Raw genomic sequence first — 21,803 nt, forward strand, 5'->3', positions numbered from 1 at the left:
AACCTTTTGCTGCAGCCTGGTGATTGGTGGGGAGTAACGGGGCTGTGTTGATCTGGTTACCAAGAGCTCTAAATTCCTACTGTCAAAATCAGACACAGCAAAAGCTTGCACAGGTCCCTGTCTGGTAACATCAGTCTTCATAATGAAGGTGGCTGATTGCAGGCTGTCTGGGCTGTCGGTGGGCAGAAGCAGAGGGACAGGGATGGGGAGAGAGGAGAGGCTTTGTTTCTGAGTTTCACGGCTTTGATCTGCCAGCGAAGAGCAATTTCCTCTGACTTCTCGTCCAACATTCAACCCCCTGCCAGCAAACCCACAAACACAACCCGGGAGGATGATGGCATAGGGAGCATCTCTGAATTCAGGGAAAGGATGGGAGAAAAAAGGTGTTGAGAGTGTCTACACTCACCTCCCTGAGAATCCCTCTCTCCACCTGACCCCCTCGCCTCTGTAATGTGGACCATGAATGGACTCTGCTTCAGTCCTGATATCTGCTGCATCCTCTGAGCCTAGCTCAGGGCCTGGCATAGAGAATTTCTATACATATTGTTGAACAAATGGATTTCTAGCTCTAGGATCACTCTAAGAAGATTCCTGGGCCAGGTGCGGTGGCTCACGCCTGTAATTCCAGCACTTTGGGAGGCCAAGGTGGGCGCATCACGAGGTCAGGAGATCGATACCATCCTGGCTAACATGGTGAAACCCCGTCTCTACTATAAATACAAAAAATTAGCCGGGCATGATGGTGGGTGCCTGTAGTCCCAGCTACTTGGGAGGTTGAGGCAGGAGAATGGCATGAACCCAGGAGGCGGAGCTTGTAGTGAACCTAGATCGCGCCACTGCGCTCCAGCCCGGGCAACAGAGTGAGACTCTGTCTCAAAAAAAAAAAAAAAAAGAAAGAAAGAAAAAGAAAAAGATTATCCCTGGTAATGATCCAATGCAGGAGTGGCTGATGGTATCATTTCTTCATTTAATAAACATTTCTTAGGCAGCTCTTAGGTTCCTGACACCGTGCCAGGTGCCAAGGACTGAGATGACTAGAAAATCGAACTGTTCAACAGGAAGCATTGAGTTCCTGCTCCACATCAGGCACTGTGCTGGGTTCTGGAGACAGAGATGAACGGGACAGATATTCCTACCTCTACAGAGCTCACACGTTCCTCTCCATGGAAGACAGACAATAAACAGGTAAATAGATCAACAAGCAAGATGGTTCTGGATTGTGCAGGTGCCATAAAGGAAATACACAGGATGCCGTGATGAAGAGCAGGTGGGTGGCTTCCTTTGAACGGGGGCAATGCAGGGAGGGCTCTCTAGGACCTGAAAAGTAAAGAGAAAGAGCCAGGAGCCAGGAGAGAGCACAGCAAGTGCAAAGGCCCCAGGGCTGGGAACAGCTCCATAGGTTTGAGGAACTGAAAGGAGGCCAGTGAAGCAGATGTATAAGACCGAGCGCGAAGCGGTGCAAGCGGAGGTTGGTTAAACCACTGTCCTCCAGTGGGGATGGCAGACCAGGACTATCAGAGCAGAAAGGCCAGGGCTGCCATGGAAGTAGAATGTGCAGGGAAGCCTGGAACTCAGCCCAAAGGAGGCAACATTGGCGCTGAGACCTAAGATTGCATGGAATATCCCTAAGCCTGCATGGAATATCTCTTAGGCCCAGCATGGCCTTCCTTCTTGCCATCACTTCGGACATTGCTCCAGGGACTGACTTCCTCTCCCTCCCAGCCAGGAGCAGGGCTCTGGGGCGGTGCCAGCTGGACCCTGCTCCAGCCCAGAAGGACTCCTCCATACGACTTCCCTGCCCTGAAGTTTCTGTCAGCCTCTGCTGCTGCAGACAGCTAATGGGTGGCGGTGGCTGGAGTACTCAGGATAAGTGCTTCTGGCAGATGTTGCTGCGGTGGGGTAATGGCACTTACATGGCGAGTCCCTTTCTTTCATCTCCCTGGTCTCCCTGGAGCTTTTACTATCACTGAGCCCAGCATCTAGCAAATAGCCTCATTGCTGTCTTTTATCTAGCTGGCTTTCAACTTGAGACACTCTCTCTAAGGGCCTTGCCTGATAGCAGCACCAGAACTATCAGAACTACAGTCCTCAGAGTGGGCTGTGCCAGGCATTTGAGTAATAATAATAATTATTATTGCTATAATAATATATACAATTATAATATCTATATATTTATGTAAATTATTGATGTAATTTTTGATGTAATAATTCTTATTGATATTATTATTGATGTAATAATAATTATTGATGTAATAGTTATTGATATTAATATTTATATAATAATTATTATTGATGTAATAATTATTATTGATGTAATAATAACTGCAACATCAGCTCCCTATTTATTAGGATCTGGGCATGCCAGACCCTGTGCTAAAAAGTTTCTATGCATCATTTTATGTAATTCTCACTACTACATTATAAGGCAGATATTGGTATGAGGCTCGGAGAGGTTAAGTAACTTGGCCAAGGTTTCACAGCAAATACGTGCTGGAATTGACTTTAGAGCTAGGGTTGTTCAGGTCCACAGACTCCTTCCTCTGTATTCTAGTGGTTCCTGGTGTCGGGCTGAGTGCAGTGGAATCAGCAGGGGAACTGTTTGAAAAGTAAGATTTCTGGTCCCTCATCCTCAGAAATTTTGACTCCGTAGGTTTGGAGTAGGGCCCAGGAATCTTGTTTTTCCTGTTTTTGTTTGTTTGTTTCTATTTTAACAGGTTCCCTCATGGGATTCAGATATAGGGCCAGACGTATTTGGGTGCAAGGCCAGGTACATTTACCTCCTGGAAGTATACACTCCTCTTTTGAGAGTAGAATCTACCTCCCGGAAGTATACACTCATCTGTTGGGAGTGGAAGGCAGAGAAAGGAGATGGGCTGGGGGAGGGAGGTCTCCCCAAAGGGCACATCTGCCTCTCTGACATTTCCTCTGCCCCAGTGGAGAGCAGATATGAAGTCTGGCCTCTCCCCTTGCAGTGGAGCACAGATGAGTGAAAAGGCTTTCAGGGAACATGGGAGGGGACTAGAGACAGGAGGTCTAAAGTTGAAAGCCAACCAGAGAGAATGCATGAGAGAAAGTGAGTCAAATGATCTGTGGGGTCCCTGGTTGAGTGTCCCCAACGTAAAACACTGAAGAACCACCGAGATCATAGACTAGCATGACTTTCCAATCATGGAATAAATATTTATGAAGCAGCAATATGAACCAATACCACCCCGGAAAGGTGTTGCAGGGCAGAGAGGAGCATGACACATTGCCTTTACCCCAAGCCTCCATCCCAGCACCTGGCATTCCGGTTGGTACATATTAATCCTTCAACGCAATTTTGTCCAAGGAGTGAAGATGTTCAATTCTAGTAGGAAGGCAAGTCCAATGTCAAGGAACAGCAGAAATCACTACCGTGACTATATGAAATTAATTGTTAACACCCGCAACAACCTGGGAGAACATTATGGGAGGACGTTATGCTAAAGGCAAATACAAAAGACAAATACCGTATGATTCCACTTAGATGAGGTACCTAGAGTAGTCATATTCATAGAGAAAGAAGTGGAATGGTGGGTGCCAGAGGTTGGGGGAGTGGGGAATGGGGAGTTACTTTTATAGAGTATAGAGTTTCAGTCTTGCAAGATAAAATGCTTTCTGGAGGCTGGGCGAGGTGGCTCATGCCTGTAATCCTAGCACTTTGGGAAGCCAAGGTGAGAGGATTGCTCGAGCTCAGGAGTTTGAGACCAGCCTGGGCAACATGGTGAAACCCTGCCTCTACAAAAAATACAAAAAAGGCCTGTAATCCTAGCACTTTGGGAGGCCAAGGTGGGTGGATGACCTGAGGTCAGGAGTTTGAGACCAGCCTGGACAACATGGTGAAACCCCATCTCTACTAAAAACACAAAAAAGATAGCTGGGTGTGGTGGCACATGCCTATAATTCCAGCTACTAGGGAGGCTGAGGCAGGAGAATCACTTGAAGCCAGGAGGCAGAGGTTGCAGTGAGCCAAGACCATGCCACTGCACTCCAGACTGGGTGACAGAGCAAGGCTCTGTCTCAAAACACAAACAAACAAACAACAACAACAACAACAAAAATTGGCTGGGCTTGGTGGCTTGTGCCTATAGTCCCAGCTACTTGGGAGGCTGAGGTGGAAGGATTGCTTGAGGCTAGGAGGTCAAGGCTGCAGCCTGGGCGATAGAGTAAAACCCTATTTCAAAAAAATACAAAGCGTTCTGGAGGTGGTTGCAAACAATGTGAACGTACTTGATGCCACTGAACTGTATGCTTGAAAATGGTTAAGATGGTAAATTGTATGTTATCCTAATAAATTTTAAAAAATTGTTTAAAAAGGAAGAGGTAAACTAAGTGTTAAATTGTGTGGGGATGGTAGACATTGTTCCCCAGTATTCATTCTCCCCCCTTTTTATTTACTTATTTTTAGAGATTGCTGTGTTACCCAGGCTGATCTCAAACTCCTGGCCTCAAGCGATCCTCCTAACTCAGCCCCGAAGTAGCTGGGATTGCAGGCATGAGCCACTGTACCCAGCTCTCTCTTTTTAGCTGAATATATGGCTGCCCAGATTAGACACTACATTTCCCAACATCCTTTGCAGGTAGGTATGGCCATATGGCTAAGTTCTGACCAATGGCTATAAGTGGTAAGGTCCTGTGAGAGCCTCCAGAACCTTCCTTAAGTGATAGTGTCTGTCTATTCCTCCATTGGCTGCCAAGAGCATGGGTGCTGCCATTTTGGATCCTGAAGTTGGAGTCACACTTGGCAGAGCAATAAGATGTGAGATCCTAAAGCTGACACACCCTATTCTCTCTTAATTACCTGCTGGGACGCATGAAAGAGAAACAAACTGTGATCTCCTCCACGCCACACTATTTTGATTTTCTATTATGTGTACCTAAACATAATCCTAATGAATACAGATGGGTAGAATGAATGCTAGTGGGGTTTCAAGAAACAGAAAGGACCAGGAGGATTGGAACATTCAAAGAAGGCTACATGGCTAAGGTCAGCCCTGAGCTGTCCTGATGTGCTGCAAGATGAATGAGGCATGACCCATGTCTTTGAAGGGCCCAGGGTCTAGTGGGAGAAACACAGGAAGACAAATATCTATAGCCAGGGCCACTGCAATTAGCTGACATATGGGCAGCCCTTGGCATCCACCAGGCTGATTACATGGTTCATATTTATTTTATTTTTATTTTATTTTATTTTTTGAGACAGAGTCTCGCTCTGTTGTCCAGGCTGGAGTGCAGTGGTGTGATCTCGGCTCACTGCAAGCTCTGCCTCCCGGGTTCAAGCAATTCTCCTGCCTCAGCCTCCCAAGTAGCTGGGACTACAGGAGCCCGCTACCATGCCCAGCTAAATTTTTTTGTATTTTTAGTAGAAACAGGGCTTCACCGTATTAGCCAGAATGGTCTCCATCTCCTGACCTTGTGACCTGCCTGCCTCGGCCACCCAAAGTGCTGGGATTGCAGGCGTGAGCCACCACGCTCAGCCTTTATCTTTATTTTTTTGAGACAGAGTTTCACTCTTGTTGCCCAGGCTGGAATGCAATGGTGTGATCTCGGATCACTGCAACCTCTGTCTCCTGGGTTCAAGCAATTCTCCTGCCTCAGCCTCCCAAGTAGCTGGGATTTCAGGCATGCGCCACCACACCCGGCTAATTTTGTATTTTTAGTAGAGATGGAATTTCTCCATGGTGATCAGGCTGGTCTCGAACTCCCAACTTCAGGTGATCTGCCCGCCTGGGCCTCCCAAAGTGCTGGGATTATAGGTGTGAGCCACCACACCTGGCCCATGGCTCATATTTAATCTCCACAACTATTGTTTTCATCCTATTTTTCAGGGGGAAACTGAGGCTTATTGAGGTTAAGCAACTCCCCAAGGTCCTAGAGGGCAGTGGTAGGGCGGAAGTGGTGACCCAAGCAGTTTGATCCACAGCTCATGCCTCAGCCACATCACTGGCAGAGTGTCAAGGGACTCAACAGGAATGTTCATGCTAACTTGGCGGGTTCTGGAAAGCTCTATGCAGGAGGTGACATTTGTTCTGAGCCTTGAAGAAGGCATAATGGGAAGGGGCATTCCAGGGCAGACGCATACAAGAGGCAACAGCGTGAGGGGGGTCTGGTGAGGCTGGGGAGTCTGGTGAGGCTGGGCCGGCGGCGGCTCACCCCTATAATCCCAGCACTTTGGGAGGCTGAGGTGGGTGGATCACCTGAGGCTGGGAGTTCAAGACCAGCCTGGACAACATGGCGAAACCCCATCTCTGCTAAAAATACAAAAATTAGCCAAGCAAGGGGGTGCGCGCTTGTAGTCCCAGCTACTCTGGAGGCTGAGGCAGGAGAATCGCTTGAACGGGAGGCAGACGTTGCAGTGAGCCGAGATCGCGCCACAGCATCACTGCACTTCAGCCTGGGCGACAGAGTGAGAGTCTGTCTCAAAAAGAAAAAGTGTGGTGCGAGAGACCTGGCAAAGCACAACACTCCACCCCTGCACAAGCTGTCTGGGGCTTGTTTACAGGAAGCCGTCACACGGGCCTCAGAGTGTTCCTGATTAAAAGGAGACTGTACACCTGGGATGATGGATCTTTCAGACACATGATTATTTAAATGTTTTCTTAAAAAGGCCAAATTCTTCCTGGGAAGAAAGAATCGGCAAGGTGTAGGGGAGGCAGGTGAGGTCCTGCTTAGATCGTTAGAAGTCACTGACTCCGTCGGCATGGCAGGGGAGAAGCCTGCAAAAAGGCCTTTAAAAAAGAAAAATTGCAAACGGTTTGCAAATGTTTATGGATAGGTCCAGAACCATGAATTTTGACAACTAAAGGATTTCCAGAGAGGCTGAGGGAGAAGCCAGAATTGAGTTAAGCAGAGATTTATAACAGTTTCTATTGGACGGAAAGCCCCCATCTGTACTCAGAGATCTGGGTTACATTAAATCTCACTTCCAATGAGATCTTGTCTTAAATTTAATGGGCAAAAGAGAGGAGTTAGATAAGTATTTGTATCATTATTTTAACAAGTCTCTGCTTTATGAGAAAAAAAAATCTGTTTAAGAATAGCAGTGGGTAAGTTGTCACGGTTCAGTTACCTGTTCCTGAAGAATCGACTCTCCCCTGGCTCAGGCTCTGTGGTGGTAGCTACTTGATTTACAAACAGGTGGCCAGAGAGAAAGTGGCCAGCCCCTCTAGGGCACTGTCCCACCTTGCGAATTCCACCTCCGCTTCCAGAACGGGACATGGGTGGGATGAGGACCAGCGCGAAGGAGAGGGAGGAGGTGCGCGTGAGTGAGGGGGCATCTGACTGGGGAGAAGGCCTGCTCTGCAGAGGGGTGGGTATCAACGCCCTTTCATCCTCCTCCCTTGCCTCTTGGGGAGACTTTTAGATTCTGCATAATGCTTTTTTAAAAACAAGCAAAATTAAAATGTTATCACAACTTCCTGTGGAGTAGGCAGAGGCATCCGCAAAGTGGTGTTATTCCTGGTTTGCAAGAAAGGTAAGCATCAGACAGGTGATGTGGCTTCCCCAGGTCTAACAGCTGCCAGGCAGTGCAGGAAAGGCCCAGCACCAGGCGGGGGAACGGGGGTCACACGAGGGAAACCTGGAGCCTGTGCAGACGTCCCAGCAGAGGCATGGCCAAGGGCAGCGGCCTCTGCTCCCACCCAGGGGGCTCGTGGGAGCGAAGGAGTGGCAGAGACTGAAGTCTGAGGACCTCCGCTCTGTCTTTCTGGCCCCTGTGTCTTTCTCACGCCTGTTCACCCACCCGCGGTGTCCTCCTTCCCCAGTGGGGAGGGGCCGCCCCTTCCTCCCGGGGCCTGTGCCCAGTACTAAACAATTTCTGCCAAGCTTCTTGTCTCCACAGGCATCCACTGTCATTATTCTTTTTTAAAAAAATATTGGAATGGATTTTATTAAGAGAAAATCAATACACACAACATAACCTGCAGCAGATAAAGCAGAGAAACTTTCGCTGCAGTCTCGGTACCTTTCCCCAGGTGTCCCATCCACTCCCTTAGCCTTTGTCCGTGGGTCTCTGATGAACCACTTCTGGGAAGCCAGCCTCTCCGCTCCTCTTGCCAGCAGTCTTGTTCAGCAGCCCCTTCCCATCTCCCGTCTCAGCTCTGTGCTCCATCCTGGCGGCTATCCGCAACCCCAGCCAGACCAGCCGCCTGCAGACTCGCTCTTGTCTTTGGCCTCTGGTCAAGGGCCTCCCCAACAGGCCAGCCCATCGCCGCCTCCCTCCATCACTGCATCAGTGTCACTCCTCCAAGAAGCAGGCACTTTGGGGTCAATAGCCTCTGGTCTCCATTCACTCCTGTGTGACCTTGGATCCATTGCATAACCTCTCTGAGCCTCAGGTTCCTCATAGGTAATAATCTAGAAAATAACACTCCTTGACCTGCATTTTGGAACCAAGGAAATTACCTGGTATACGTAGCAGCCCTAACCTGTGCTCAGCACATAGTAAGCACTTGATAGTGTTTAACTGCCTTCTCGGGGCCCACCTGTGTCCCTGCTCCTTCATTCCACCTCTCTGAGCACTGAATTGCCAGAGGGTTTATCCTCAGAACAGAGCAGCCTACCCCTGTCTGCTCTCCTTGGTGTACCAAGTGCAGTGGGCGTCAAGCTCCCCATGAAAGTCCTTGTGCCCAGAGTCCCCTTAGGAGGGACAGGGCTGGAATTTGGATGTAACGAGCACTCAGAGCATGCCAACGAGAGACAGGGACCAGAAAGTTAGAGAAGGTGAAGGGGAGAAGGAATGAATAAAGGGAGGAGAAAGAAAGAAATCACGGCGGCAGGAAGGAAAGGAAAAAAAATTTTTTTTTTTTTTTGCTTTAAGAGACAGGGTCTCACTATGTTGCCCAGGCTGGTCTCCAACTCCTGGGCTCAAGTGATCCTCCTGCCTTGGCCTCCCAAAGCGTTAGGATTACAGGCGTGAGCCACCACGCCTGGCCGGAAGGAATCTTTCATTAGCAGCAGACATCTTGTTAATTATACAGTGACTGGTACAGAGGAGGGACTCAAGGCCCTTTGTAGTAATAGATGATGGATGGTTGGATGGATGGCTGGATGGATGGATGGGTGGATGGATGGGTATATGGTTAAATGGAGGGAAAGAAGACAAGGAGGAAAGGAAGGAAGAGGGAAGGGGGAGGGAGGGAGAAAAGGTGGAGCTAGTCTGTGTTCTCCCAGTCTGGGCTGCCCTTCCTGTCCAGCTCTGCTCTCCCTTGAGGGGAGATGGGGCTCCCAGGTAAGAGCTGCTCTGAGGAGTCCTGTAGCAAGGACTCCAGTTTGATTTTGACTCACTGCTTCCCAAACCTCTATCATCATGTAACTTTTTTTTTAATTAAGAGCACTTTACATCTTGAAGATACTAAAGTTTTGTAGAGTGCAGTTTAAAAATGTTGCTGTGGACTAGAGAATAGAATTTTCACTCTGGAAGATTGAAGGGGTCATTGAGGTCTCTCTTGAAAACTCCTACTCACCCTTTGAAGCCCACTTCAAACGCCCTTGACACTAAGTGGTGTTCCCCTACTTTTCCCCCAGGGAGAATTAACCAGTGTCTTTATTTGTGCCTCTGGGACCCTTATACACCATTTATTCTGTTTCTTTCACATGGAGTTGGCTGGTTGTGCCCGTCCCTGCCAGACAGAAAACTCTTCGAGGGCAGGAATTGTGTGCTGCTCAGCTGTTTCCCTAGCATCTGGCATGTAATAGGTGCTTTTGAGCTTTGTATATTTATCAACTGAATTAGTCCAAGATCTTTTTTTTTTTTTTTTTTTTTTTTTTTTTTTTTGAGACAAGAGTCTCGCTCTGTCGCCCAGGCTGGAGTTCAGTGGCCGGATCTCAGCTCACAGCAAGCTCTGCCTCCCGGGTTCACGTCATTCTCCTGCCTCAGCCTCCCGAGTAGCTGAGACTACAGGCGCCGCCACCTCGCCTGGCTAGTTTTTTGTATTTTTTAGTAGAGACGGGGTTTCACCATGTTAGCCAGGATGGTCTCGATCTCCTGACCTCGTGATCCACCCGTCTCAGCCTCCCAAAGTGCTGGGATTACAGGCTTGAGCCACCGCGCCCGGCCCAGATCTTTACTTTATAAAGGAGTAAACTAAGACCTAGGCAGCCACCAGGCCTGGCCCCAGTGTTAGCCAGCTAAGCTTGGCAGGGGTGTGTGCCAGCCTAGGTTCCAGCTCCCTGACTCTGAGCTGGCTGCCACAATTGCTGGGTTTTCTCTCAGCATTTCTGTTAACAGTCAAGTAAAGAAAGGACTCAGGTGGGGATAGACTGTAGCTAATACCTCACCTTGCTTAAGCAGATGTCAGGGTGGCCATTTCTGTTCCTACATTAACACCACGTTTATGTTACTGGAAGCTGCAGGTTTGCTTTAAGGGCTAATAGGCCTTGACTAGGGTCCTGCCCTGAGCCTGGTTGCATAGAGGATTGTGCTTTCTCTTATTACTCTGTGTCTCTGATTGCTAGTGCCCTAGTGAGGACGGTAGCCCTCAGTTAAATAAGCTGACTGCTAGGGCCTTAGTGAAGACAGTAGCCCTCAGTTAAATAAGCTGACTGCTAGTGCCCTAGTGAGGACAGTAGCCCTCCATTAAATAAGTTAGGTTGGGGGATAGCATCTTGAAGATGAGAGGAGGCCACAGAGAACCTAGTCAGCAACTCCCTGGGCTAGGAGGCCAGGGCTGACCCCTATAGGACCCACTTCTCCCAAGTCTTCCTCACGGACCTTGGGGAGGGGGAGCCTGGAGCTCTGAACCAGCCTGGTGGGGACAGGGTTAGGAAAGCAGATGTAGGGAGCTGGAAGAGGGTCCTGGAGCCCCGAGGGCCACCACCACCCCCAGACCTGGTCCTGCCCACCTGCAGAGCCTTCACCCCAGCCTGGGCTGTTTCCTAGCATCTATGTCTGTGCCCCAGTGAGTGTGGCCTTGTCCCTACATGGAGTTCACATGCAGGGTGTGGCTTCCGGGGCACAAGGGCAGAATCTTACGCTCGATCGGTTAAACAATTCTGGAGTGGGCATGTTTTGTGCGATGGCTGGAGGGTGGGTGGGGACGGGCACAAAGGTTGTACCACAGGTAGTTTCCTTTTAGGGCGTTTAGGGTTTTGTGACCCCAGATGTGCCTCTGTACCTTCCCCAGGGCTTGGCAGCTAGGAGGGACCCTGCAGGGGCAGAGTGATCAGTGCCAACCTGGGGCAGGGCCTTCACAGGCTGTCCATGCACTGGGGTGAGATGGGGCCCAGGGAGGGGTGTGAGGGGAAGGATGATCAGATTTTCCCAGAGTGAAAGTGTGGGGCAACAGAGACCCCTGCGTTTCCAGAGGAGGGGATGGCGGATGCTGCCAGTGCCCTACCCTGGTGCCCTCCACTGGGATGACTCCGAGCTGGGGGTCCCACATGCCTCCCTGAGTTCCTCAATGGGATTAAGCTCCAGTCACCAGGCTTTCTTCCCTCCCCTGTCCCCCTTCCCCACCTCCCTCCTGGGACTTCCTGGGATTACCTCCCAAATAAACAACCTGCCCTTGAATCTTTTTCTCAGGTCCTGCTTCTGGGGAAACTCAAGACAGTGTAAATTGGTGCAATCTATTTGGAGAAAGATTTAGCAGTAAGTACCAAAATTATAAATGTACATGTTCATGGACCAGCAGCTCCACTTCTGGGAATTTATGCCATAAATATAACCTTTCATATGCCATACGATCTATGAATGAGGTTATTTATTGCAGCACTACTTATAAGAGCCAAAGATTGGAAACACCTAAACGTCCATCACTGGGGATGAGTTTGGCAGATCAGGGTTCATTCAACTGGCAGAATATTATGCAGTCATTAAAAAGGAATGGAGGGGGCTACACTTTATGGACTGATTTGTAACAATCTCCAAGATAAATTGCTAAGTGGGAAAAAAAGCAAGGTATAGAAGAGCACATTTGTATAAAACAAAAAGAATATATAGCTGTAATTGCTTATTTATTGGAGCGACAGTCTCTGCAAATCTACCAAGAAACTGATAACCTTGGAGCCTGTGGAGAGAGGAATTAGGTGACTGGAAGTAGGGAAGGGAGGGAGATGTTCAGGATATTTCCTGTGCACCTTTTGATTTTTGCATCATGTGCAAGTTTGCATTACCTATTAAAAACGTAGTCTATACAACTAAAAATAATTATGAAGAATAAACATATACCTGGTGCCTGCTGTAATGATAAGTCCAATTTTAGCTTGTCTCGGGAAAGTTGAACCCATGGCCAGCGGCATTCAACCTTCTCTTTCTCATTTAGCATTCCCATAAGGTGGTTCTGCATCATTACTCCAGGGTTTCTAAATAAGGAAAGTAGGCCTGAGTCCAGCCTTCCCCCAAGATGCTGAGAGTCCAAGCCGTCCTTCCCCTATCCCCTGCCTGAGACATCAGAAGCTTCTTAAATAGTCCTGACTATTTAAGGGAAGAAGGACGGTTGCAGCGCTTCCTTTCTCGAGTGTTTTGAAATGCAGACCACTGTTTTTGGAGAGGAAGAGGTGAGGCAGGAGGCTGGATGAAATGATCTTTTCACATCAGCTCTTCCTGGGTGGCTACCTGTATTCCAGGGGCCTGGCGCAGTACCTGGTGCATTTGTTGGCTGGTTGGCTGGCTGGCTGAATGTCTTTTTGTCCCGGAATTCCAGGTATGCAGGAACAAGGGAAAAGAGGACCCCTCCTTCCAGTTCCTGAGGTCCTAGTCAATGATGGTTGGTGAGTAGAGCTCTGAAGTTGGACCCATTTGGGTAAAAATCCCAGCTGTAGCCTCCTTACTGCTATGAGACCTTAGGTGAATATCTACCCGAGCCTCAGTTTCCTCATCTATGCAATGGGGAGGGCCGTGGGGTGGGCAGCCCCCTTCACAGGCTGTCCATGCACTGGGGTGTGCCCCCTCTGCAGGGGATTAAATAAGGTCCCATCGGGGTGCTGCAAAGTGTGCCCAGCACATAGTAGGCTTTGCTAGGTGTCTGTATATCTCTCCCCCTCCCTTGGCAGAAGGATGACCACTGCCACTGCTGAGACCAGACACTGTCCCCTCTTTGTCTCCATCACCCTCACATCAAGGAGGTCCTTGTTCCATCTAACTGAAAACTCTCTGCTGTTACCCAGGCCCGTGCCCTCCTATGCTACTGTCATGCACAAGAGAAAAAGCTGTCAGCTTGTTCCCACTGAGCCTCTTCCAGATCTGAAGCTCCAAGGAAAGTCAAGGTTGAGTCTTGTGGGCCCAACTGTGGGCAGCCCCAGGCCCTCTCTCTTTGCTTCCAATCCACTCCATCACTTTTCTCCTGTCTGCCCGCTACTGGGCAGAGGGACTCTTGGTGCAGGGTCGGCTGTGAGCTGTCCAGGGTCCCAGGGCACACTCCTGCTCCTTCTCTGCCCATTCCCTTCCCCTGCACCCAAGGAGTTGGGAAATAGCTCAGATTCCGATGACAAGGAGACTGGGCCCCAGGCAGAGCAGTGGCTGACAAGTTGCGTGTTACAATAAATCCTCACAATTAGACCCTGCGAAAAACACTGCTGTCGCATCCCTAATATACAGCAGAGAGTTGGCTCAGTGTTCCTGGCAACCAATTCTTGAACTAAAAATAGTTGGCTGTGGCTTCACCTTTCCCTCCTCAGCATCCAGTCTCCATAGGTACCAGGGAGGGAATGACCCTGGTGTCCAGGTCCTGCCCTGGTGCTGAAGGGCAGAGCATCAAGGGAAGATGCTCACATTCACTAATGTGACTGTCAAGGAATTGCCCTGCAGAGTAGGGAGTGGGGACCTTCTGTGGGGGACGGGAGACGGCCTGAGCTGTTTTAAAGTAAGTAAGAGTCTTTTTGAGTAGGCAGCCACCTCCTGAGGCCTCCCAATCCCACCTCTTCAGCACCCTCTCCACCCTCTCGCATCCCCCTCTGCCCAGCAGCAACACAAAGGGGCCCGAAGGTGCAGCTTTAGGGAGTCTAATGGCCTAAGGAATAAGTTCTCACCCACTGTGACACCTTGGGCCAGTCACATCTCTGGGTTTCAGCTTCCTCGTCTGCAAACGAAGGATTAAATAAGTTGATCTGTTTCTGTCTAGATCCTTAGGCATGGTGAGCCCTCACAAGGGCAAATACTCTGTCCCAAGTATGCTCACATGCATCAAAGTCTCTGAAATGCCAACATGTGGGTGTGCAACCCCCTCGCAGAGCAGTGGTCAGCACGTACAGAGAAGCAGCCCTACGTCAGACCCTCTGCCTTAGAACCACTTGCCAATAATAAGTCACCCACCACCCCTATGAAACAGGTGGTTCATGAAGTCTTGTCAGTCAGTCATCCCTTAGTCTAAATGAGTCTAAAAGTCCTTTCCTGGAAGACAGGGGGAAGCATGGAGTCTTGGGGTCCCTCCTGGGGCTGTTGGGATATCAAAAGCCTTACCTGGCTTCCCATCATCCCTGTGCAAAGCCCCTAAGTGGAAACCATGGGCCGCCACAAGACGTGGCCCCAACCCAGGTTTCCAACCTCAGAATGTCATCCCCTGTCCTGGGGTCCTAGGACTCCTCACTGTTCCCCAAACAGACGGAGCACAGTCCCACCTCCCGGCCTTTGCTCACAATGGTGCCTCCACCTGGAATGCTGTTGTCCCTTCTCCCCTGTCTCTCTCCCCTCTGTCCCCTACATTTCTCTGTTGGTAGAAATCCTACTCATCTTTGAAAGTACAAATGTCACCAAGTCTTTGATGAAGTTTTCCCTATCCTGTGGCTAGAAGGAGCCCCTCAGGGCCCCTCTTCTAACAGCATTGGAAACGATGTAGTGTTGGAACCAGAAGAATCTTAGGGACCATGTTCACCAGCATTTCCCAAGATATTTTGACTGTGACTCATCGTAAGAAATCCACTCTGTGTTGTGACCCAGCACAGACACACAGACACACAAGTGCACAAAACACACGTGCATATACATATAGTCCACACTCAACCATAGACACAGATAGACACACTTACACATACATGCAGGTACCTGTGGAAACATGTACACACATGTGCAGCCAAGAGACATTTTTTTTATTTTTATTTTTTAGACAGGGCTTCACTCTGTCACCCAGGCTGGAGTGCAGCGGCACAATCTCAACTCACTGCAGCCTCAACCTCCTGAGCTCAAGCGATCTTCCTGCCTCAGCCTCTCGAGTAGCTCAGACTACAGTCACGCACCACCATGACCGGCTAATTTTTATATTTTTTGTAGAGACAGGATTTCACAACATTACCCAGGCTGGCCTTGAACTCCTGAGCTCAAGCAATCTGCCCACCTCGGCCTTCCAAACAGGCATGAGCCACCGTGCTGGCCCAGTACGTTTCTTTGTGTGATACTTACCTCTATTGTGTGCCGTGCTCTGATGCAGTTGCTTTAAGTTTTTTTCTTTCTTCGAATGTTGGTTCTGACACTAAATTTATTTCCCCATCCTGTAATGGGTTGCAAACTGCAGTTTGGAAAATACCGAACAAGTTCAACCCCTTATTTGCAGATAGAAGCACCAAGGTCCAGAGGGAGGAAGGGACTGGATCAAGGTCATGCAACCAGTTGGTGGCCAGACTCAGACCAGAGTCCAGTGTCCTTGATTCACAGCAGTGACCTCTCCTCTGTCGTGGAGCCGCTGATGCTACAGCTACTCCTGCGAGGTTGCAGCTCCACAAGTGAAAGGACCTTGTCCCCAGCACCCCCAACCCTGCCCCCAGGTGCCCAATAAACGGCTCCATTGGACTGACTGCACAATGATGCAAAAGTGGTTTGGAAGTCAATGAGGGCTGTGCTGGAGTGAGGGGTTAATACATTCAGCTGCTGCGGCCTGGAGACAAGGTCAGCTTTAGCTCATTAGTGGGGCTGGGCTTTCCCAGGGCTTAGGAATTCTGAAACTGGGGCGGGGCAGAGACAGGGAGGAAGGGAGGCTGGAAGAGAGGTGGCGATCGATCAGCAGGGAGGGGACATTTTGGGGAAGGAAGGTGGTCAGGGTGGCTGTGATGGTGACAGCGGGTGGCAGGATATGATGGGATATGAGGGGGGCTACAGCTCATTAAAAATCTGAACAAGCTCCAAAGAGGATGGAACTCAGTCTCCCCCCAGCTCCTCCTGTCTTCCTCTGAGAAGTGGCAGGGGAGGTCGGCGAGGCCATGTGCTGATGAGCACAGAGAAATAAGGGGCGGCAGAGATGCAGAAGTGAGTAATTTCGACACAGCTCTGCCGAGTTAATATCAGAGGCTGCGCTGCTCAGAGATGGCCAAAGAGCCACTTGAGGCCTTTACAGCCCCCTCCTTCCTGTGACACTCCCCCCTTCCACCCATCAGAGCTCAGGACACTCATCTGTTAATGAGACAGGCAGCTGGTTCCCCACACCCATCCTTGGGTGGAGAAAGACTTGTTGCTGGCAGGCACAGACTCCTCAGGGGCTGGGAGTGCTAGGCCATCCCCTGTGACTGCCCCTCTGCTTCCCAATGAGGGGTGTGATTGGCACAAATCACAGAGAAAGGAGACAACTAGGGTGGCCTGGCAGGAGTAGAGGACTGGCCATTGGTTTACTCATTCATTTGGTGAGTATCCATTAAGCTCCTGCTGTGTGCCAGGCCCAGTGTGAGATGTGCAGAAGTGTAGCTGTGAACAAGACAGTTTAGAATGTAGCAGAGAAGGCCGGGCGCAGTGGCTCACGCCTGTAATCCCAGCACTTTGGGAGGCCGAGGCGGGTGGATCATGAGGTCAGGAGATCAAGACCATCCTGGCTAACATGGTGAAACCCCATCTCTACTAAAAATACAAACAATTAGCCAGGCATCGTGGTGGGTGCCTGTAGTCCCAGCTACTCGGGAGGCTGAGGCAGGAGAATGGCATAAGCCCGGGAGGCAGAGCTTGCAGTGAGCCAAGATCGTGCCACTGCACTCCAGCCTGGGCGACAGACCGAGACTCCATCTCAAAGGGAAAAAAAAAGAGAATGTAGCAGAGAAAACGGGCTTTAGACCTTGCTTGGAGCAAGGGAGAGTCCCACAGGAGGCGCTGGTGAAGCCTTCCTAGAGGGAGTGAGGTTTAAGGCAAAATTTCCAAAGAAGTTGAGGAGCCTAGAACCCAGGTGAGGAGTTGAGATGGGATGGGTGGCTGAGGAGACCCCTCATATATGTAGTTTGATGGGGCCTCCTCCACCCTGTGTCTGGGCCTCAGCTTTGCAGCATGGGGAACTCTGTTTTTCAGTTGCCTTTAATGGGAATTCGACTCATAATAAACAAACCTTCCAAAGACTGAGTCATACATCAAAATGTCAATTCATTTTTTTTTAATGGAAATATATTTGACTAGCTAAACCTTATCAGCAACCTGCTTCAGGATCACAAACCCAGAGTGTGAGCCTCAATGCAATATCACACCAACTTAGAAACTCTGGGCAAACCTTTCATCTTCTGTGAGCTTCAGTTTCCTCATCTGAAAAGAGGGTTAATCATCGCACTTACCTAGGGGCATGAGGAGGATTAAGTGAGCTATTACATGTCAAAGTACCTCATCTCTACAGAAGGACTATACACAGGCTGGTGATTTCATAAATTTGCATTTATTTATTTATTTTTATTTATTTACCATTTTGAGACAGGGTCTGTGTCACCCAGGCTGGAGTACAGTGGCATGATCTTGGCTCACTGCAGCCTTGATCTCTCAGGCTCAAGTAATCCTCTGACCTCAGCCTCCCAAGTAGCTGGGACGACAGGTGTGCACCCCCATGACTGGATAATTTTTTTTTTTGAGGCAGGGTCTTACTATGTTGCCCAGGCTGGTCTCAAACTCCTGTGCTCAAGCGATCTGCCCACCTCAGCTTCCCAAAGTGCTGGGACCACAGGCATGAGCCACCGTGCCCAGCCTGCATTTATTTTTTGGTAGATGATGAATGCACATGGTACAAATTCCAAAGGTACCAAACGACATAAGTTGACCAGGAAGTCTCCTCCCTGGTTCTCACCCTGCCTCAATTATTAGCTACCCAGTTCCCCTCTTTGGAAGCAACCCAAATTATCAGTCTTTGTGTATAACTTTTTTTCTAAAAAGTCTCTTTTATATTACAATAATAACTTGTTGTATACAGAAATCCAAAAAGAATACAGTGAACACCTTTTATTCCTTCCAGGCTCCCACCCCAGAGGTAACTGTGGGGCGGTCTTTTGTTTAAAGGATAACTATTATTGCTGGTCCTGGATATATCTCTCAGGGGACAGTCTACTCAGGAGACCAGATTATAAATGAGAACATGCTGGATTTGCCAGGAAATGGGCGGAAATGATGTCAAGTTCCCAAGGGATATTTTTATCAACTTAGTGAGAGGTGAAGCCAGCTGGACTTCCCAGATCCAGTGGGGACTTGGAGAACTTTTCTGTCTTATAAGAGGTTTGTAAAATGCCCCAATCAGAGCTCTGTAAAAACGCACCAATCAGCACTCTGTAGCTAGCTAGAGGTTTGTAAAATGCACCAATCTGTGCTCTATAAAAATGCACCAATCAGCATTCTGTAGCTAGCTAGAGGTTTGTAAAATGGACCAATCAGCAGGACATGGGCGGGGACAAATAAGGGAATAAAAGCTGGCCACCTCCCCCTGCCCCCAACTCCCCCACCCCCCACTCCACCAGCCAGTAGTGGCAAGCCGCTCAGGTCTCCTTCCACGCTGTGGAAGCTTCCTTCTTTAGCTCTTTCGCTCTTCACGATAAATCTTGCTGCTGCTCACTATTTTTGGATCTGTGCCACTGTTAAGAGCTGTAACCCTCACCGTGAAGGTCTGCGGCTTCATTCTTGAAGTCAGCGAGACCATGAACCCACTGGAAGGAACAAACTCTGGACAATTAGGGCCAAGGAATGAATGGCCCCTGGTCACTCTAGAGAGATTTATCATCCATCCAGTCCTTCTGGTGGGGCCCTCTACTAGGTGCTGTGGAGAACACAAAGATGAATGAGAGAAGCATGCATCTTTCATCTTTTATTAGTAGGACAAAGGACTTAGGTCCGTGGATTCATCCAACTCCGAAAGGAATAGGAGAGTTCCCCTAATGTACCTCTCAGCACCACTACTATTTCACAGACCAAGAAACCGAGATCCAGAGAGAAGACATGATGTGCCTAAGGCCACACAGCAAGGGGATGGCTGGGTCAGGTCTGGCAGGCAGATTTGGGGACACAACCCTAAAAAAGGTGGGAACTGATGCATGAGAGTGGGGGGCCTGGAGTGTGTTACAATCCAGGAGAGAGGGAAGGAAGGCTACTCCAGGCAGAGCTTGAGGAAAAGCCCCAGGGCAGGGGGCTTGGGAGTGCGCAGGATTCACTCTGACTCCCAGCAGGATGTTCACAGCAGAGGACCTGGAGCAAGGCTGGAAAGGAGGGGTGGGCAGAGATTCTGGTCCAGCCAGGGGGAGTCACCGTGGGAATACAGCAGTCAGAGATTCAGGGACCCCGGTGCTGCCAGACTCCAGAGAACATGTTCCTTCTGCAGCCTGCATGGGCGCACCTCTGGAGTCTGCACCACACCGCACCCCCGCTGCACAGTTGGCACAGCTGGAGAGGCATGGCCAGAGCTTCACCTTCACTGCTTTTCTTCCTTGACCCTCTCCACCTCCTGCCTCTTTTGCCCCATAACAACATCCTTCCTGTGAGGGGAGACTCCCAGGTCACCTCTGTGACACCCCTATCAATAAGTCCTCCACCTGGATTTCCTCCACGGGGGTCTCTGCTCGTTTATTTGGGGCGACTCCCATACTGCCTTCACCCCCTAGCCTTGGGACTGTCCCATCAGGCCCCCTGGGGTGGCCTCCCCATCCCTCCAATTTGCTGGAATCCCAGGCAAGGAAAGCCTCATCATGCACTAGCATTTGCAAACTCAGCTCCCAAGCAGCCTGCAGTCGCCAAGGTCTTAACAGGAAGGGATGACCCAAGCCCACTAGTATCTGGATAATTTGAGAAGGTCTTGTTACAGGGACTATTTACAAATATGTGCACAGGGTGGGGAGACCTCAAGGGGACATGCAACATCTTGAGGCCAGTGAGAACTCAGCTGTGACCTTTGTTAGGTCCAAAAGGAAAAGGAGAGGGAGAAGTTCCCAGACACTGTAGAAGAGCCATGGAGAGAGGCTGCCACTGGACCTGCAAGGACCTCAGTCAAGGGACACAGCCAGCCCATGGCCAACCTACAGGGAGAGAGTTGGAGGGATAAGTACCCGACCTCACCGTCCTTGCTCCAGCATGGACTTCCTTATTGACTGAGCCCAGCCAGAGTGGGAAGGTGACGGAGGACTTAGACAGCCCTGAACACAGAGCAGATGGGGAGGGTGGAGGGTGGATGTGGAGGGGCAATGGGAGATCCCTGGCATAGCCACCTGTTTCCTTCACCATGGACTGATGTCCATCCTCCTTCCATGTCCTCACAAGTCCTACCAGGCTCTTTGCAGCTAATGGATACCCATCTCACAGGTAACACCTCTTTTCCCTCCTCTCCTTGCCACATGACTTAGGAGCCCTTTGTGCTCCTCCTGCAGCTGGCCTGCAGGTGGGAACCATAATCTGAGCCATTATCACTCCCTTGCCCCAACCCCATGGGGACAGAACCATCTGGCCAGCCTCAGACAAGTCCTCTCATGCAGGAGGGACTCGGGAAGGGGTGGGCATGAGGCCTTCCTCTTCTGGAATGAGCTCCTGCTGTGTAGCCAGTGGACTGAACCCTGGTCAGCACTACCCTGGCTCAGGCATGCCTGGGAGGTGCTGGCCCCCATCCAGTTGAGCCACTGGGGCCTGGCCAGATGGCAGGCAGCAATGCTAAAGCTGGCTCTGAGCCACAGGCTTGGCTGTGAAAATTGAGCAATGGGTGGCCCAAGGGAGGCAGATGCCCTTAGCCACCTAGGGCAGAGCCCCAGGTGGCCAAGCCCCATCCTGCTGTGGCTCACCAGACTTAGACTGCAGGTCCACTGAGTCTGGCAGGGGCCCTGGGGTGGCAGCCATGCCCTGGGAAGGTGGTGTGGTACAGAGCCAGGGAGGCTGAGAGCTGGGAGCCCGGGCTCGGCTCTGCGCTGCCCCCACACACATGGTCTTTGGAAAACTGCTTCCTCCTCTGAGCAGAACGTTTCTCCCAAAATGAGATCTCCTATAGAACTCCACTATATAAAACTGGTTGAAACAGAAGTGTACCCCCACAGCCCCGTCCCTGGGCTCCCCTTCACCACCCGCTCCCTGCACCCAACCTTCAGCACCAGTCCTGAGGCATCTTTTTGGAATCTTGGGTTCCACAGAAAACGGTTTGGACACCATGGTCTGCGTGCTCCCTGAGTGGTCCCAGGCAGCTCTCATAGGCTGTAAGATTTTTAAATGCATATCAAAATAGGCAAAATGTTATAAACTCCCCATGTACCCATCACTTGGATTCCACAATTAACAACTCACAGCCAACCTTATTTCATCAATGGCCTCACCTGCTTCCTCCTTTCCTGTATTATTCCGCAAATTCTGGACATCATGTCATTTCATCTATAAATATTTCAGTCTGTATCTCTAAAAGATAATGACTCGTTTTAAATACATAACCACAATGCCATTATTACACTTTAAAAATTAACAACCATTCCTGAAATTGTCAAATATCTAATCAGGGTTCATATTTCCAATTGTCTATTTATAGGTTTCTGCTTGTTTTTAAAAATCTGTTAAAGAGTCAGAGTCCCAGTGAGGTCCACATAACATATTGCTGCTGGTTGATAGGTCTCTTTGGTCTCTCTTGGTCTTGCTCTGTGAGTTAGAAGTGGCCGCTGAAGGTCAGGGTGGCCAT

The 21,803-nt window shown here is 49.8% G+C and overlaps 1 protein-coding gene and 1 long non-coding RNA gene across 3 annotated transcripts in view; one reads left to right on the forward strand and one right to left on the reverse strand.

Annotated features, from left to right (window-relative positions):
- Positions 1–21,803, reverse strand: part of NSF (N-ethylmaleimide sensitive factor, vesicle fusing ATPase) — a 342,977-nt gene that overhangs the window by 318,942 nt on the left and 2,232 nt on the right. The gene's annotated exons all lie outside the window — the stretch shown is intronic.
- LOC126938963 (uncharacterized) lies at positions 1,091–20,216 on the forward strand. Of its 2 annotated transcripts, XR_007720254.1 has the most exons (4): positions 1,091–1,185; positions 11,543–11,608; positions 12,663–12,729; positions 13,126–13,224. It is a non-coding gene; the product is annotated as an uncharacterized LOC126938963 (long non-coding RNA). The 2 variants fall into 2 exon arrangements; XR_007720253.1 differs by lacking the exons at positions 1,091–1,185; positions 11,543–11,608; positions 13,126–13,224 and adding exons at positions 12,461–12,516; positions 20,059–20,216.

This window comes from Macaca thibetana, chromosome 16 (genome assembly GCF_024542745.1).
Source record: "Macaca thibetana thibetana isolate TM-01 chromosome 16, ASM2454274v1, whole genome shotgun sequence".
Taxonomy (NCBI): domain Eukaryota; kingdom Metazoa; phylum Chordata; class Mammalia; order Primates; family Cercopithecidae; genus Macaca; species Macaca thibetana.